Genomic DNA, 13,556 nt, shown 5'->3' on the forward strand with positions numbered 1-13,556 from the left:
CCTTTTAAAGATGTTTATCCAAATATTTCTTCTTAAAATCCAGGTGGACCCAGTGTAGCTGCAAAAGTTATTAGAAAAAGAGGGAGACAGGAGAGATACAATCAGAGTGGGATGTAGATGTAACAACAGTAGAGGTTGGAGTGATACAGGAAGAACCATGGACCAAAGAATGCAGGTGGCCTCTAGAATTGGAAAAGGTAAGGCAATAAATTCTCTAGAGGCTCCAGAAGGAAAGTGGTCCTGTTGTCACTTTGATTTGAGGACTTCTGACCTCCAGAACTATATAAGTTTGTGTTGTTGTGAACCACTTAGTTGGTGGTGATTTGTCACAATGGCAGCAGGAAATCCTGATGTGAAACCAGACCCAAAAGGAAATGACAAATGTTGGTGCAGAGTCTTCTCCTTCCTTGTGCCTTCCTCTTCCCCTTCCCACTCTCCATCATTCTCCACAACTGGCTCCATGCAAACTATTGAAAGGACAGAGTCATTGCAAGATGCTTCTTCCACCCCTTCATGCCCTGTGTCCTTATGTAAACCCCTAGATACCTGAGGTTGCTTCTGAGTTATCCCTTTGCCCCATCAACATTTTTCATCAAGCCTTCATTTTAATTTTTCTCTCTGATAGAAAAATGACAAATTGTTAACGGATCTATGACTTCTGCTTTCAAATATATTTGAAACACATTTATGCTTTTATAGTGGCTTCTTGCAGACTATGTCTAATCCACAGAAAGGGTTACTTTAATAGTGAACATTTCAATATGGTGGCAGACTAATCCCAGGAAGTTTGGAGTCTCTCACATCACATCAGGTAAATGTCAGTCTGTGCACAGGGCGTTTTCTTACTCCTTCCTGCTTATCCCCAGTGTCCATTAGTATTTCTTGTTGTTGTATTGGGAAAATCATAATGTTTTCAAAGGTTTTTGTTGTTCAGGTACAAACGTGTCTGGAGTATTATTTGGGACCCACTGCTCATTGAAGTATCTAAGATCTCTTATCTTGTCTAGTTTATTTTGCTCTCAGGTTCTGTTAGACATGATAGTAGGACGTTTTCTGCTGCTTCATCCTCCGGGTCACTAAAATTGTTGTGGCAGGTCTCCTTGGTACTGATAGCCTGGATGAGTAGAGTTTGTTAGTGGCTCTGGAAAGACATGAGTCATGCAAGAATGGGAAAAATTCTTAAGAAAGATGCACTTCCATCTTTCTAGCCAAGGAATGTGAACTGAAATAATGTACAAAGAGATACTTTTAAAATATATTTTGATTGTCTTTTTGGCCACCCTGCAGCATATGGAGTTCCCAGGCCAGGGATCAGATCCAAGCCGCAGTTGCAACCTAAGCCGTGGCTGTGACAATGCTGGATCCTTAACCTGCTGTGCCAGGCCAGGGATTGAAACTGCATCCTAGCATTCCCAAAATGCTGCCAATCCTGTTGTACCACATCAGGAAAGCTTTATTGAGTTATATCAGACATATAACATTTTCTAAGTTTAAACTGTAGTGTTGATTTGATACACTTACATGTTGCAAAATTATTACCACCACCATTAGCTAACTCCTCCATCATGTCACATAATTACTATATTTTGTGACAAGAACATTTAAGAGGCAATCACCTAGCAATTTTCAAATACATAATACAGTATTATTAGTTATACTAAACACAGACCTTAGGTCCCCAGAAATTACTCATCTTATAACTGGAAGTTTATAGTTAAAGAGATACTTTTAAATTGCCGTTGTCAAAATGCACCATCTCATACCCTGACAGTGTTTACAATGCTAGTATTTGGATAGACTCTTCTCTTAGACCATTAAAACCAGCTGCCTCTGTTTTTCCAGCTTCTAATCTCCATTTTTGCAGCCATCCCAGTCCACAGTTATGCTTTGTGAGCCTGTGTCCTGGATTTGATCCTTTGTGTCCTAGACTTTGTATATTACAGGAGGAAACCAGTCAAGACATGGAAAATAGCTTTTCTCTTGGCATCTTAGAGCAGAGATGGACTAAGCACTATTCCACATCTCTTTTGTGAATAGACTCTACCCAAAGCCTGGTGGCCACCTGTGGTGGGCTCGTTGCAAAAATGGCCACTTTTATATCCTACTCTTTATCTATATCCCTTGTGATCTAACTGTGCAGTTGCTTCCCTTAAGAGGTGAGATATATGTCTCCAGCATTTGAATCTGGGGTATCCTGATAATTTGTTTTAGTCAGTGAAATGCAGCAGCAGTGATACTGGATTGATTTGGAGCCTAAGCATACACCTGTTCGCCTGGAAACCTGCTCAGCTGCCAAGTAAATAATCATGGGGCAAAGACTGCTAGAGGATGAGAGACCACCTGGAAGAGAGAGAAGCCATCTGAGCAGAGGCCATCCTAGACTAGCCAGCACCAAGCTGACCCAGAAGCTGACCACAAATGTCTAATGAGCCTAACTGAGACCTGAAGAACTGCCAGGCTGAAATCAGCCTAATTGCCCACCTGCAAAATCTTGGGTAAAAATTGGTTATTTTCAGCCTCTATGTCTTGGAGCGGTTTGTTATGCAGCCAGAGCTTACTGATTTGTCATCAAGGTTAGAAGCATTTCCAAATTATGATTTACATCAATCTCTGAGTAATCACACCTGCCACATAAGAGGAATGAAAGAGCAAAAGATGAACCATATATGGAAGACAAGAGATATAAAAGGAAGAAAATATAGTCATGTTGCTCTTAGCCAGTTCTGATTATAATCCAGTTTCATCTCCCACTAAATAAATCACTTTACAATTCAATGATCTTGTTTTCAAGACTCAGAAACTCCCCACACTGGCTTAAGTAAGAAAAATTGTCTCAGGGATATCTCATCCATCCCAAGGATCTGGGATCCAAAGACCCACCTAAATCTTCATGCGCAACCATCTCTGGAACTGGAATGTAGTCTAGAACCAAATCTGCTTTCTCTGCCTTGTTTTTCCACCTCTTTCTCTTTGGTATTAGATTTCTCATCACTTATGTATCTTTGCTTTACTTTTTCTCTCTTTGGTTCTCTGCTTGCACGTAGCTTCATTGTGCCCATTCCAAAATAGCAGCCTCAGACTCAAGTCCTCAGGACGTCCTAGCTCACCTTTCAGTTTGGTCCACTGCAGTCCAGTCAGCTGTGTTTGAGCAGTGATTGGCAGGGCCAATAAAGATACCCTTTTTTTGGATGTTGAACATGTATCTTTTGTGAGAACCAGAAGACTGCATCAATCTTCTTCTTTGTCTTCTTCTTCTTCTTTTTTTCTCTTTCCTTTTTATGGCTGCACCTTTGGAATATGTAAATTTCCAGGCTAGGGGTCAGATCAGAGCTGCATCTGAGACCAAGGCCACAGCTATAGCAACACCAAATCCACCAAATCTGAGCCTCATCTAAGACCTACACTGCAGCTTGTGGCAACTCTGTATCCTTAACTCACTGAGCAAGGCCAGGGATTGAATATGCATCCTCACAGAGACTATGTCGGGTTCTTAACTCTCTGAGCCACAACAGGAACTCCTGCCTCAATCTTCTTAATCTCTGCTACTGACAGGAACCGTGTCTTACTTTTTGGAGCTCCTTCTTTTTCTTCTTCTTCTTTTTTTTTTTAAATACCAAGTTATGAATAGATTTTTACTTTGTTTTCGACTGGAGGATCAACTTATGCATCCTTCCACTGGAAGAATGTGAGTAAGAATGATCTGCAATTTCCTTTCCTAATCAGGCTGGGACAGGGTTTGGAAAGTCTCTCTTAGCCCAGGGTCTCATATGCCTTTAGGATGCTCCTGGTGTCCCAGGACTCAGGAGTTCCAGCCTCCCCTTCATATAAAACTAGTCCATAACATTCTATTCATCACCTGGGTCTGTCTTCCTTCCTTTTTTTTTTTAAATTTTGTTTTGTTTTGTTTTGTTTTGCAGTAGTCAAAATCTGGAAGGCTGCTGATTGAGACGCTCTGTAGTAGCAATTATAGTAATATGGATTTTATGGAATAGAAGATTTTCAAAAATAAATCTGGGTACTGACATATGGTTACCAGGTCTATATTTTGCACACAAAGCCATTACAAGCTCCTCTATCCAATCATCATCATTAATGTTAGATTGAAACCAAGGAAATTGCCATTTTTGTAGGTCAAAAATAGTTGAATATTGGCAATTTCCTATGGTTCCACATAATATGTTGAAGATCCAGAGAACTATAGGAAGGATATAATCTTATAATAAAGGACTGGCCTTTCATAATGAATTTATTTAACTTTATGAAAATGTACTTTCCTTAATTTTCTTATTTCATCATGAACCATGAACTCTTTATAATGGTCTGGTACTAGTTTTTGATGGGTCTTTTTAAAAAAAAAAACAAAAAAAACAACGCAGGTCTAGGGAAACATCTGTGTGGTCTTCTCAGGGTCACTCTCATTCCTAAGAATGCCTCTGAGGCAGGGTTCTGGCCTTCCCTCGGTTCAAAGGGCAGTCATCTTCTCTGAGGCCCTCTCAGGCTGTTGTTGGGTGAATTGTTCGCTTGAACTAAATTTGGGTTTTTAGGGGACATGTTTGTAGCACCCAAGTCATTGTCCCATTCCCTCTTACAATGAACAAGGTCACATTTACAAACGGAGCTTCGGCAACCTCTCGTGGTACCTCAGTGAAATATGCAAACCAGTTTTTCGAGTTAAAGATACTTCCCTTTGGATTGTGCTTCTTGTACAACTTTTCTATCATCTCAGACAACCCCCCCATCACCCTCTATTTCCGACCCAAGGGATCTTCATTTCTCTTGCAAGCAAGATCTAGACAGATTGTATAACAAACTGGCTCTGGTTATTAAAAACATCTTTTTAGCTCTTGGCACAATAAGCATAACCACTACTGATGAAAAGAAGGTCTCTCCCATATGGTTCTCGAAAGAAGTACAATTTTCTGAATTTACTGTACATGTGAAAACAATAAACAATTTGCATTTCTTTTTCTAGTAATTCAAACTCTAACCTGAGGGTTTTTAAAGAACGGGTTTGGTAATTTCTACATTGTACCACTCTCTGAAATATTATTGATTCTCAGCAAAATAACTAAGCCTTAGCCAAGTGTTTCAGTTTATCTCTCTTTTTTTGTGAATCTGTAAATGCGTCAGAAAAACGTTTACTGTAATGTTAGAACGTGCATGTGTTGGCATCAAAACTGTGGTTTTGTCCCTACGGGGAATCAAATGGAAGCAAAATTACAGTTAATTCCTGGTATCTGCGGTAATGGGGAACAGACTGAGTTTGTAGCAATAATATCTGAAACATTTATTTTAGAAATTAGGTTGAACCTTGTCCTATACTGTACCTTCTGCCAGAGATCCACAAGTAGTCAGGCTGCTCTTTTTCCTCCTTCCCCTGGTTCAGTCAGACTTTGGGTTAGAGAAATGACCAGCAGGAAAGAAGGGGAGAGTCAAAAGACTTAGCAATATCGTGACTGTTAGATTTTTCTCAACTTGTGGATTACAGCTCTTTTGTGTGAAAAGGAAACCATGCTATAGTGAAAGAGCAGGACAATCTTCTGGCTCCTTTAGTGAGGTATCTTGTCTTTCCTTATGATTTAAGAGCTAATCGTCCACCAAAACTCATGTTACCACCTTTCCAAATTCAGTCTTCAGTTTGTAACTGGAAAAGGAAGCAAAAAGCTTTTAGAGCATTCCGAAAACTCTGAAGCTATTCTCTCAAAAAGAGAAGTTTTGAAATACAGCTGAACAGAAGGGAAGAATGCCAGCACAGAGCCTTCTACATCTAGCCAGTAGCCTGCAAGAGAAAGGGTTTATTTTATCTGGTTCAGTCTCTGATACTTTGGAAGAAAGATAATGTATAAATTCTATGGCCTCATGGCTCCCATAAAGGTTTTCGATAGACCAGAGGGGCAGGGGCACACGTATTCTGGATCTGGAATGTTTCCTGAATACAGAAAACTCACGCACTTGCAGAGACAAGAGTGCATTGCAGTTGTGGTATCCAGATGTAATGCTCCAATGATGTAAACCGCTTATTTGTTCCGGAACAATTATTGTTATCTGTTGAAGAAGACTTAGAAAATGACGTCCAGTTTTAAAGGTCCTGGAGAGTTTTGTAACTTTCTGCTACTCACAGAGGTAATCTTTGCATATTTCTGCAAAGGCTGTATGTATATTATATTTTGTATATATTATATATTATAAATAAATGTATAGTTGTGTATAAAATTTGTATAATTATGATATGTATATATGATTATGATATGGCCGGAATAGGGAAAACCTTAAATAAATATATTAGAAACTCAAAATACAAAATGAAATGATGGTTTTATTTATTTACTTATTTATTTTCTCAATGAATTTGTTACATTTATAGTTGTACAATGATCATCACAATCCAGTTTTATAGGATTTCCATCCCACAACTCCAGCGCATCCTCCCACCCCCTGAACTGTCTCATTTGGAAACCATAAGTTTTTCAAAGTCTGTGAGTCAGGATCTGTTCTGCAAAGAAGTTCATTGTGTCCTTTTTTCAGATTCCACATGTCAGTGAAAGCATTTGATGATGGTGTCTCATTGTCTGACTGACTTCACTTAGCATGATAATTTTTAGGTCCATTCATGTTGCTAAAAATGCCAGTAAAATAAGGCTGGATATCATGTTTAGTCCCAGATGGTTCCTTTATAGTCAGGAGAGTTCTCCTAAACAGTCACATTTCATTGTTTGAATGTCAAAATAGAAACTGAATTAGGCCCCTGCGCTGTGTCTTCGCACAGATTGTGGAAGGTTTTGCTACCTAGACCTTGTGAAATGCCCATTGAGACAAAGAGATTATGTCTTCCATAATATATTCTGTAGAAGGCAACGAATGTTCTATGAACCAAGCTTTATAATCTCAGAACCAAGGGTTTCTCTTTCCTTCTGGTTTTCTGTATTTTCTTTGGGTAATGGAAAACATTTTCTCTTTCTATGGTTCATCTATTCAGTAGGCTCCTTGCCCTGGGGGAACAGGCCTCATAGTTCTCAGGGTATCAGCTCCATTTGCTGGAGCAAAGCAGACATCATCAATTGGGGAGCTCTGATTCCCGTGGATAATAGCCAGGCAGATCAGGGAGGTGTGTAAGCAAATTCTATTTTCCAAGGCAAACCAGGGAGAATCAAACCAAAGAAAACACACAGCTAATGCCAAAGAGGGTGTTGTCTTTGGTACTTTCAAGAGACAGCACTTGTTCCTTGGTATCTCTAATGGAAAACGTGTCAGAATAAGTAAATTTATTTCCAGTTCTGTCCTACCAACAGGTTTTGCTGATTAAAATACTTAACCAGTTGCAGTCATAGTATGGAAAATGTAGACACACATGTATTTTACTATAAATGATTCCCCCAAATCTACATTTATTTGTTTTTGGTATTCAAGCTTCCTATTTATTTGTTTAGGCTGCACCTGCAGCATGTGGAAGTTCCCAGGCCAGAGATCTAACCCGAGCCACAACAATGACAATGCCGAATCCTTAACCAATAGGCCACTACAGAACTTCCAAGATTCCTTTTTAGAATCTTCAAAATGTTTCCCTTTTAAGTAGATAGATTAACATATACAGTCTCTTTCTTCCGCACTCATGGAACCCTAAGTTTACGATTCATTGCTTTTCCTTCAGCTACTAATTGACTCAGAACAGAATGAAGTAGGCCTTATCTCTCATGATGTAAATGATGGACTTTTCAAAGTCCATGTGTCAGTCAGGAAAAAGTGGAGTAATGCATTTTGTGTCTAGTCACATTCACTTGTAATTAAAGTAAAAAATGATGCTTATATAATATTTGGGTGGTATTTCCTCTCTCTAGATAAACATATTCATTTATATGTTCTTTATTTTTAGTTATATAATAAAATGTAACACATTTTGTAATAAATATCATGCGTAGGTGACCAGTGAATCACACTAAAGTTTTCCCATGTAGTAAAGGTTACTCATTACTTATAATGACCAGCTTTTTAGGATAAAACTGAGAATATTTTTCAGATCATCTGAAACAAAACCATCCCTTGGTTTTGTATGAGATACTAATGGAATAAGTGAAATATCTTTTCTCTTTTGAATTTTGTTTTGATGGATAATTGGTGAAATCCTCCATTTTTTATTTAGCGAATATATTGAATTCTGCATTGAATTGAGTGCATTGAGTAATTGAATACTGCAATTTTGAAATAGAGACGTGTATTTCACATACTGATATAAAACACCTTATTCCCTTTTTTTTGTCTCTTGGATATATTTTATTTTATTTTTAATTTATTTTTTTCCCACTGTACAGCAAGGCGATCAAGTTATCCTTACATGTATACATTTTTTTCCACACCCTTTGTTCTGTTGCAATATGAGTATCTAGACATAGTTCTCAATGCTATTCAGCAGGATCTCCTTGTAAATCTATTCTAAGTTGTGTCTGATAAGCCCAAGCTCCCGATCCCTCCCACTCCCTCCCTCTCCCATCAGGCAGCCACAAGTCTCTTCTCCAAGTCCATGATTTTCTTTTCTGAGGAGATGTTCATTTGTGCTGGATATTAGATTCCAGTTATAAGTGATATCATATGGTATTTGTCTTTGTCTTTCTGGCTTATTTCACTCAGGATGAGATTCTCTAGTTCCATCCATGTTGCTGCAAATGGCATGATGTCATTCTTTTTTATGGCTGAGTAGTATTCCATTGTGTATATATACCAATCTTCCGAATCCAGTCATCTGTTGATGGACATTTGGGTTATTTCCATGTCCTGGCTATTGTGAATAGTGCTTCAGTGAACATGTGGGTGCATGTGTCTCTTTTAAGTAGAGTTTTGTATGGATATATGCCCAAGAGTGGGATTGCAGGGTCATATGGAAGTTCTATGTATAGATTTCTAAGGTATCTCCAAACTGTTCTCCATAGTGGCTGTACCAGTTTACATTCCCACCAACAGTGCAGGAGGGTTCCCTTTTCTCCACACCCTCTCCAGCATTTGTTATTTGTGGACTTATTAATGATGGCCTTTCTGACTGGTGTGAGGTGGGGTATCTCATGGTAGTTTTGATTTGCATTTCTCTAATTATCAGGGATGTTGAGCATTTTTTCATATGTTTGTTGGCCATCTGTATATCTTCCTTGGAGAACAGTCTATTCAGGTCTTTTGCCCATTTTTCCATTGATTGATTGGCTTTTTTGCTGTTGAGTTGTATAAGTTGTTTATATATTCTAGAGATTAAGCCCTTGTCGGTTGCATCATTTGAAACTATTTTCTCCCATTCTGTAAGTTGTCTTTTTGTTTTCATTTTGGTTTCCTTTGCTGTGCAAAAACTTTTCAGTTTGATTAGGTCCCATGGGTTTATTTTTGCTCTTATTTCTATTGCTTTGGGAGACTGACCTGAGAAAATATCCATGATTTTGATGTCAGAAAGTGTTTTGCCTATGTTTTCTTCTAGGAGTTTGATGGTGTCCTGTCTTATATTTAAGTCATTCAGCCATTTTGAGTTTATTTTTGTGCATGGTGTGAGGGTGTGTTCTAGTTTCATTGCTTTGCATGCAGCTGTCCAGGTTTCCCAGCAATGCTTGCTGAATAGACTTTTCTTTTTCCCATTTTATGTTCTTGCCTCCCTTGTCAAAGATTAATTGACCATAGGTGTCAGAGTTTATTTCTGGGTTCTCTATTCTGTTTCATTGGTCTGTCTGTCTGTTTTGATACCAGTACCATGCTGTTTTGATGACTGAAAACACCTTATTTCTGAAAAATACCCATTATTTGTACTTTTCCCAAAGGACATCTTTCTTTTTAGCTAATTTGAAACAAATGATCAGTATGCACATTGAGCAACTAGCAAAATTGTCAGCAGTTTGGCATTATTTTATTAATATCAAAGTGATATTAATTGTGTATTCAGGGATTATCAAATTCTTGAGCCACATAATACCATCTAAATTATGGTGCATAAGTGGAAGTAAATTATAGCGCTTATTTTATTAATATTCATATATTTTATTAATATATCTACATACTTATCACACATACTTTTGATTTCTGATCCTGTGCCTATGAGCTCATTTGGATTCATATAGCCTTATTATTATATGTAATAATTTCTTGCTGGCACTGATTTTCCAACTGTGGATTTTTTTTTTCTTTTTTTTTTTCTTTTGGTTTAGGAGGACTAAAACATTGGTGTTAGAATTGTGAGAAATTGGACAAGTCATATAGATTAGTTTTGTGTCATTTAAGACTACAAGTAAGACAGAAAGTAAGATTGCTATAAGATAGGACTGATATAAGACAGAAAGCAAATATGAAGTGTCTATTATTAATGTTCTGTAGCATTTGTCATTCTTATAATAGATATTTGTAATAAGTGATCTCTAATTTATTCATTCATTCATTTACTCATTTATTTGTTCATTTATTCAGCAAATAAATATTGAGCCAGATACTCTGTTAGGTGCTGAGAGAAAATTCAAATACAGACCTTGCTTAGAGTTTGATGGTGTAAAAGGTAACATTTATTGAATATCTAATCTACAGTGACCTTTAGAATTCTGACATTCTACAACTCTAAGAACGATTCAATTAGGTCATGGAGTCGGTAATCCTGCTGAGATTCTGAGTCATAAGAGTGAGAGCCTTCCTAGTCCTTGCTCACATCCTCCAACTTGGAGTGCAGAGGTCTGGGAAAGGTGACATGGTGGGATGTTAGTGGGAGAGCAGGTGGCTACCCTTGGGAAGTGCATGGTAGGGATCTGTTTATTTTTGTTGGAGGGCAAGGGTAGCTCTATGTGTTTGTAAGTTACTTTGAAGCTGATGATTATGTTCAGATTAAGGAAGAGCAGGAGTTCCCGTCATGGCGCAGTGGTTAACGAATCCGACTAGGAACCATGAGGTTGTGGGTTTGATCCCTGGCCTTTCTTGTGGGTTAAGGATGCAGCATTGCCATGAGCTGTGGTGTAGGTCGCAGACAGAGCTCGGATCCTGTGTTGCTGTGGCTGTGGTGTAGGCTGGTGGCTACAGCTCCGATTCGACCCCTAGCCTGGGAACCTCCATATGCTGCTGGAAGCGGCCCTAGAAAAGGCAAAAAAAAAAAAAAAGACAGATTAAGGAAGAGCAAGGTTCAGATCTCCTTGTCTTTCAGTAATTAAAAGAAAGTCAGCGTAAGCCTGGGAAATATGCAAACCAGAAGAACACCTCTGGAGTCTTTTGGTTTGAGGTCTTTCCATTTCTTCTCTTGCCCAAAGAATGTTTTTCCTCTGAGATCTTTAATGTATGGAATGAGAAGTGAAAGAGATGCCTTGAGGCCAGTGAACTAAAGGAAGTCACTTTTCTGAAAGGAATTTATGTGTTAACCCCTCTCTAGTCTCTGGAATGTCTTGGGCTTGCTACTGATGGAGTGGAGATAGTAATCCTGCCCATAGTCGTGTTTCTAAATGAACAACTCCTGGACGCACTGAGTACTGTTCTTCACACAATAGATTTGTTACGGGACTGAACAGAGTAACAATAGATTATTTGACTAGGTGTTAGTGCAGCATTCTTTTTAGGATTTGATGAGATATGACCTATGAACCAAGATATGGATGTGCTGTACTGTATGGGTTTTTTGACCATGAGTGAAAACAGACCATGAGAATCCAGGTCTGAGACTGTACAGATGTCTATCACATTGTGAGGTGTTAGATGTCTGGGGCATGAAGAGATTGTGAGGCACAGGCTTATTGAACATCTTTAGAAATGTTTTGCTGAAAGCAGTAATTGGCCCTTGCTCGAGAGGTGTATTAGGAGAGACTTCCATTGCCAGTGAGCGTGGGAAGCCAGAAAAGTCTGAAGCTTGGGGAGATTTTTGGAAAGTGTAGTTCCTCTGAGAAAGAGGACAGAGAGGCTGAAATTTAATGAACTGGACACAAAACTGATGCTCATGTGGACGCTGACGAATGGCAAACTATACATACTGGGAAAATGACTCTTTTTAACATGAACCTTGATTTGCAAGAAGAGCAGACGGACAGTGAGAAGTTCTAGAAATGAGCAGTTCAAATGGGGAAAGTGAGAAATGTTTGAAAGAAACAAGTAAGTAGAAGCATTGAGAGTGAAGATGTGTGCGTAAGGAACTCATTGTCTAGTTCAGTTTATTATATATATATTACAAATATATACAAATAATTCCCCCCCACCAGGGAGAAGGAGAAAGAGCAATAACAAATATACAATAATTCTTTCTCCTTCTCCCCCCACCAGGGAGAAGGAGAAACAGCAATAACAAATGTACAAATAATTTCCCCACCACCACTGAGAAGGAGAAAGAGCAATAACTTTTTTTTTTTATTTTTTAGAAAAATTTTTATTGAAGTATATTTGATTTACAATGTTGTCTTAATTTCTGCTGCACAGCAAAGTGATTCATATATATATATATATATATACACACACACACATATATATACACACTCTTTTTCATATTCTTTTCTGATATAGTTTATCGTAGGACATTGAATATGATTCCCTGTGCTATACAGTAGGACCTTATTGTTTATCCATTCTATATATCATATTTGGCCTCCCAATCCTTCCCTCTCCCACCTCTACCCCCTTCTTAGCAACCGCAAGCCTATTCTCTGTGTCTGTTAGTATGTGTCTGTTTCATAGATAGTCCATTTGTGTCACATTTTTGATTTCTATTGATGTGTTTTCTGACTTTATGTTTTTACTAGTCAACCTTCCTATTATGAAGCTCCAAGCCCCTTAGCATTTTAATAACTTCTTTTTCTCAGTGCTATGAACTTTAAGATTGGGCTCACAAGAGGCTAGGAGAAATTTACAATTCCGTTTTGTACCATTGTTTGTATAATCACTTCCTCCCCAAACTGTCAAGTTAAAATATTTGGTGGAGAATGCAAAAGCCCACATAAGCTGATTCAGGTCTCACTTCCTTGATAGAACAAGAGGAGAATTTAAATACATAGGACTATGAGGCCATAATTTATTAACTACTGGAGTCTCTGAGTCTCTGAATTCTATAGTCAATTTTCATTCACTTACCTTGAAACAAAAGCAAAAGATCTACTTAGAATGACCAATTGTCTAGCCTGGGAACATCCCATATGCCGCAGGAGCGGCCCAAGAAATGGCAAAAAGACCAAAAAAAAAGAGCAATAACTTTTAAGAGTCAGATGGGAGTTCCGTTTGTGGCTCAGTGGTTAACAATCCCTACTAGGATCAATGAAGATGAGGGCTCAATCCCTGTGGTCCTTGCTCAGCGGGTTAAAGATCTGGCATTGCTGTGAGCTGTGGTGTAGGTTGCAGATGTGGCTTAGATCCAGCATTGCTGTGGCTGTGGTGTAGGCCAGAGGCTGCAGCTCCAATTTGACCCCTAGCCTAGGAACGTCCATATGTTGTGAGTCCGGTTCTAGCGCTATTTTAGACCATGTATTAGGTAACACTGACGGGGATCAAGGAATCCAGCACGTGGTTTAGAGCACAGAGCTTTGCCCTTACCTATCTCAGGAGCAGTGGTCCCCTGCCCCCATATTGTACACTGATGTACACTGAGT

At 38.6% G+C, this 13,556-nt stretch overlaps 1 protein-coding gene across 1 annotated transcript in view; it reads left to right on the forward strand.

Moving 5' to 3' along the window:
* The window catches only part of LOC125126146 (V-type proton ATPase subunit S1-like protein), a 58,498-nt gene extending 55,723 nt beyond the window's left edge, over positions 1 to 2,775 (forward strand). Inside the window, exon 10 of the mRNA XM_047778225.1 lies at positions 2,212 to 2,775. The gene's annotated coding sequence lies outside the window, so the exon portion shown is untranslated. The remainder of the gene's footprint in view (positions 1 to 2,211) is intronic.
* Positions 2,776 to 13,556: the final 10,781 nt, after the last annotated feature.

The sequence above is a fragment of the Phacochoerus africanus genome, chromosome 4 (genome assembly GCF_016906955.1).
Source record: "Phacochoerus africanus isolate WHEZ1 chromosome 4, ROS_Pafr_v1, whole genome shotgun sequence".
Classification (NCBI taxonomy): domain Eukaryota; kingdom Metazoa; phylum Chordata; class Mammalia; order Artiodactyla; family Suidae; genus Phacochoerus; species Phacochoerus africanus.